Source organism: Micromesistius poutassou (genome assembly GCF_964030765.1).
Source record: "Micromesistius poutassou genome assembly, chromosome: 3".
Taxonomy (NCBI): Eukaryota; Metazoa; Chordata; class Actinopteri; order Gadiformes; family Gadidae; genus Micromesistius; species Micromesistius poutassou.
Window position 1 is genome coordinate 12,760,170 of NC_140273.1, and position 6,223 is coordinate 12,766,392.

A 6,223-nucleotide genomic window follows, 5' to 3' on the forward strand; every position below is an offset into this window, starting at 1 on the left:
TGCTAATGACCCCGCAGCGACTCCCAGCCCCACTCGACAGCAGGATCCTCACTCCTGGAACAAGAGGAACCAGCAGGGTGGGGGAGGTGGAGGGTGGGCTATGGGGGGGGTGGGGGGGGATGAGTGCATGAACTTGAGCACAGAGAGGGGTGTGTTAGGGGGAGGAGGAGGAGGAGGAGGAGGAGGATGTGTGTGTGAGGGGAGGGGGGGGGGGGGAGTGTGTGTGTGTGGTGGATGGGGGTGGGGGTGGGGTTGGGTGCGGTGCTCAGACGCTGCGTGAGCAAAACAGAAAGAAATACTGCAGAATAAGGAGCAAAACGTTGGATTTGTCCAGCAGTGTGTTTGCATGGGGGGAAGGAGCAGGACGTGGGTCACTGTGTCTCTGGCAACCAAATAAAGAGAGACAGAGGGTGAACGAAGAGAGGGGGAGGGAGAAGAAGGGCTTTTTTAACTTGCTCCCTTGAAAATGAATTGTTTATAACTTTCGGCCAGTGTGTGCTTGTGTGTGTGGGGGGGGGGAGGAAAGGCATGATAACATTTATTATAACATTTTTATTTGTTATGAATGTACAAAATACAACATTTGAGTTGAGTTCCATACTGCAGCACTTCGCAACGTTTTACTTCAAACTGTTGCCGTGGCGGCACAAGTTGATCCATACTAATCTGCACTGCGGTTGTTTGTAGCTGTAGTGCAGCAAACAACAACAACAACAACAACAACAGCGATAGCAACGTCCAGAGGTCTGGAGCGCTGTGTTTTTGCTGGCCTGACGAGTCCTCTGTGTTCTCCGGCTATCCCAGAGGTTCTCCCGGGACCTCTTGTTCTGGTCGGGACCTCTCAGACAAAGAGCTTGTGTCAACACAGCGTCCCCAGACGGTGAGACACCACGGCCTTGGAGGGAAGAGGGAAGAGGGGACACCAAAATAGAGACGTGATGGAAAACCATTTATACGCAGAGCAGGCTTCAATGTACTTTTGTTTGGCTTCTTTTGCTCAAATCAGGTTGATTTAATCTATTTCTGTTCCATTCATTGAGTTAGATTCCTTCACTCCCTGTTTGGCATGTGGTGGAGTTCCCACCCCATGTCCCCTCCCCCCCCCCCACCCCAAACCCCCCGACACACACACCACTACTCTTCATTGCATTATAAATCAATTCTGTCCAAAAGCTCAGCCAAGCCTGGCCATAATCATGGCCATCAATTAACTGTGGGGGCCAGTTTCTGTCCTCCCTTGGAGAGTTGATTTGGGACTGATAGATTTTAAACACAGCCAACACTCCCAACACACAGCTCTCAGAACACTCCACAACCACCCCCCCACCCCCACCCACAGTGTTTTTTCCCTTCAGTACCCACCGGTAATGAATCGTTTTGGGCTTTTTTATTTTTCTCCAGAATTATTACTCACCGTATTTATTTCCATTATGCAGGAGCGTTTAGCGGGCAGTGTTAGTGGTTGTAGGTCATGTGAGCATCACTCACATGCTATCGCTAGTTATTGTTAGCTATTAAGCATGTCTGAAGATATTTTAGAACACCTATCTTATCTCTTAACTTCGGGAGGTTTCGATTGGCTTCTGTCTAAAGAAAAGTCTGTTTCGCGTCATCATCGTGCACATGATGCAGACAACAACCAAAAATAATTAGATTTGCTGGATGGGAGTGGCAGTGATATGTGATACGGTATATATGGTTTATGATATGTCCGTGTATGTTTGCATAGGATACAATGTCCAAGCACTTTGCATCGAAGGGCTCAACTGCTTATGGTCCTATGAGTGTTTTTGTTGGTTAACCGTAGCCACATGGTAACTATGAGTGACATTGATGCTTGGGGCGTGCCGTGTATATGTGTGTCCAGCTGTGTGTGCGTTTGTGCTTGTGTGTGCACATTTGTGCATGTGTGTGTGCATGTGTGTGGGAGTTTGTGCTTGCGTGCATGTGTATGTCTGTGCGTGTGTTTGTTTGTGTATGTGATAGCACATCCATTCATTCATGTAAATATTTGTGTGTGCGTGTATATGTATATGTATATGTATATGTATATGTATACGAGTGAGTTCTTTGCATGTGTGTGTGTGTGTGTGTGCATGTGTTTCCGTCTGTGAGTCTAAGGGCCTTTACAACCCTCATTACAGTGACTAGGACCGACGAGCTAGGGCCTGTCATGGCTCCTCGCTAGGCTGCGAGGCCAGACGGTTTGTGGTGTTTGGCTTTGGTTGGGAGGGTAGCTTGAAGGGGTTTCATGCGGAGAGAGGAAGTCTTTGGTATTGTAATTCAGTGTCAAAGACAAAGACGGAGACCATAACAAAGTCCCATGAGCTCTTTCATTCCCCAGAACTCCTGTCTGGCTCGGTTCTTTTTTTCCCTTTCTGGGACTAAGTACAGAGGAGCGACCGAACACGTCATGTAGATCCACATGACGTAAGAACGTTTCCTGCTTCCTTTGATTTTGTCCGCTGGTTTCCGACTTGGAAGCAAGGGAGAGTTAAAAAAAAAATAGCAATGTGCTTGTGTATAAAATAAAACCTCCTGAGATTTTTAAATGATCTATGTTTTTATTTAAAGTTAAACGTTTATTCTCACTATGTCGAAGTTTGGAGGATTTCCACGTTTGCTCTCCCTCCCATCCCCGGATGAGTCACATTTAAAATATGGATGAGAGAGAGAGAGAGAGAGAGAGAGAGAGATAGAGAGAGAGAGAGAGAGAGAGAGAGGTAAAACGACCACTGGACAGAAAAAACATCTCGCCACACATCACCTGACTTGCTCACGTGACCTAGCCATGCCTCGTCATCATGTGGTTGGCGTGTTACAAACAGCGTGGGATAGTCAGCGCTGTACTGATTTTAGTTTCTAGTGGTGTGTTGTCTGTGCTTCATTGTTCCCTGTGTGGTTTCCACAGAATAGAGTGGTGCTTTCTGGACCCCTGCAGACACTAACCAATAGTAGACAGGCTACCTCCGCTTTAATACCACAAACATCAGGGCACACAAAAGATTCCCTTTGCTGCACCTTCTCATGGAGTTAGAGGGTTAACAGTGATATAAAACGAACAGGGCACTCATTTGAAACAACAACCATACAACACAATTACCATGACAACAGCACAACAACACAACAACACAACGTCCATAACCTCAAGATACAACAACAATGCAACAACAACAAAACACAAAAGAACAACAAAAAAAGAACCAACTCAACAAAAATAAGACAAATCCGCAAGTCACAACAACAACAACACCACCAATAACAACCAACGTAACGACAATAACATCAAAACAACAACAAAAACGCAAAAGCCACAACAACGCTACAGCACCAACACAACTAAAACAACCGGCCTCCAGCCGTCGTGTTGCGGTCCATTCTGACGGCAGCGGCGGCGTGTCCAGGATGAGGGTCGGGTCCCGGACAGTCCCGGACAGCCTGGTTCATGGGAGCTGCACGATAGACAGAGACCGTTTGATGGACCAACCATGACCAAACTCAGAGGTCACAGAGTTTGATGGAGGGATGCGTGAATGCTTGCATCGTGAATGCTTGCTTAAGGGGAAGATTAAAAACCGTCATTGTTGGGTGACGACAAAGAAAAAGACTAAAAAGTCTCCCAACTAAAAAAGCTCCCCTGTGGCCAAGCCAAAACCGGCTGAAAGGAGCAGACAAAAGACTGGTGAAGAGGGTTTTATTGGCACAGGCCTTCCCACACCTCCACTCTATGAAGACTAACATTTGTCGATATACAGATGTATTATATAAAAAGACACTTCAAAAAGAGTAGCCCAGGGGCCAATGACCACTTTAATCCGCCACTGAGTGGGTGTTTGTGGAACATTGGCCAATTTAGAAACACAATATCGATTGACGTTTACTATGTAGTTGTTTAGAAGACTGCTTAAAACTCTTTTTAAATCATACTTGTAGTTTTGTCAAGTGACCAACCATTAAATCTTTTTAATGGTTTTAAAAATTGGGATTCACAATATTTGTGTAGATCTTGATGTGTGGTTCCCCATAGTGAAGAACCAGAACCACTGTAGCCATACTGGTGGAGAATATGGGTTCTGCCATTAGAACCCTGATTTATCGTTGAGTCTTAAGATATTTGTCTGATTGTTATCTTTTGCTGTCTGAGAGTCTGAGTGTCTTGAAAGAAACCCAAACATTTAGGTTTTCATCAGGAAGTTTGGAAAATCACATCACTAACATGTTTTCTTTTTTTATGTGCAGTAATTAAATTATTTAAGTAAAGACCGAAACAGAGAGACAGAGAGACAGAGCGACAGAGAGACAGAGTGACAGAGAGACAGAGACCGAGAAACAGAGAGACAGAGAGACAGAGAGAGAGAAAAAAAAAGAGGAAGAGGAAGGTTGATGTGTTTGCTTTGTTTTGTGAAGCCATTTTTCAGTGAGACGTTGCATTATTGCACAGAGATAGAGACAGAGAGAGACAGGGGAGGGGAGGGGATGGACAGAAATAGAGAGAGAGAAAGAGAGAGAGAGAGCAAGGGCACAGGTCCCCTTTCTAATTTGCCTTATATGTATGATGTGTCTGTATACACAAATACCATTTAAATATGGCAAGTCAAATATGTAAAAAAAAAAAAAGAGTCATTTATTATTGTCACAATCTCAAAAAGTCATCACAGTGCAGTCTCTTTAGCCCCTGGAGTGCAGGCCTATAGGGACTAATTCTTCCCCTGCAAGACTGAAATATTGTGTTGGTTTCACTCATCGCGTGGGCTACTCTCTGGTCTCCACACAATGTAAAACTCAGCAGTCATCCAACTTTAATTTCCACGTTGACCGAATCAGAATCAGAATCAGAATCATCATGTCATCATAGAATCATCATGACATCATATATCAAACTTTGAACTTTATGTCTGATGCAAGTTTATCTTTTCTCTACCTGACTGTTAAATGATTGCTCTTAAAGGTTACTTGGATTCACTTTCAGTATGGCTTTTAACGACAGTTCAACAGTTGTCTCATTTGAGTTGTCAATAAAACAAAGACTGCTTTCTCTTTTTTAAAAAGCTGCAATTAATTGCTGTGTTCTGAAGCTAATACTTTGCAATAAAGTCTTGGTTTGAAGGAAACCCACCAGTAGTGATCCTAAAACAGGTGGGGTAGGCAAATGTATATCTGCCTATATTTACATGAACCGAACAGGCTGTTAGAGGAACAACCTACTGGCTAGTCTCTGTTTACAGGACTTATTGCTACAATACCTGCATGTGGGAGGCCTGCTTCAGAAACACACCCTGCTCACTATTGTTCCTGGTTAATCTTAACCAGATCAACCAGGTTGTGATTAATGAACAAAAAACCCAAGGTCCCTTCTCAGGAATTTCAGGTGTACAACATTGGAGATGGGAGGGGAAAGGTCTATCACGCGCACACACACACACACACACATTGCACACCCACACAGACACCTGCCGCACACAGACACACACATGCAGATATACACACACACAATTAAATTAAAATAATAATGAGTTCAGTTTATTTCAAAATAAATTTTGAAATATTCTTTTATTTTTTCAATCTGACGTCACGGCAAGAGGTAAACATCCATATGAGGTTGTCTACTGCCCTCTAGTGACAAACTAACCCAATAGACGGTTTGTGTGTATAAAACTGGTTGTGCCAACTTCGATGCGGTACACATCATCCGATATGTAGGCATTTTGCCAATAACCTAAAACAGTAGATACTTAAATCATCCTTGAAAAAAATAATTACTAATTTTGAAAAACCTATTTGAAAAAAACATTGTGGAGATTATTACGTTGTAATTGGGTGAGAATAAACCGGCCAAGGACTATATTACTTTCTAATCGCATAGAATAATCTTGATCATTGGACTAATTTTCTAAAATGTCGTTTCTGATGAATAATATCCTTTGAACGTCGACGGCATGCTAGAATAAAGTAATAAAACAATCTGCTGCTGTTGCTATGCGCTGTGTCCAATCATGAGCGCTGCTCTCCTTCCCAAGTAGTGTGTGGGCTGGAAACACATGACATCACACATCCCCGTCCTTATCTCCAAAATAGTAGAGCGTACGATTTCGCAAATATAACAAACATCAGGCGAGCGACCGTAGTGACGTTTTCATCGGAATAGTTTCCGGTCTGAGCCAAATAACGTTTTGGGATTGGCGCCTTTTTCCACAGCAGCAGCTAGGAGGCTGGCGGGGTTTTT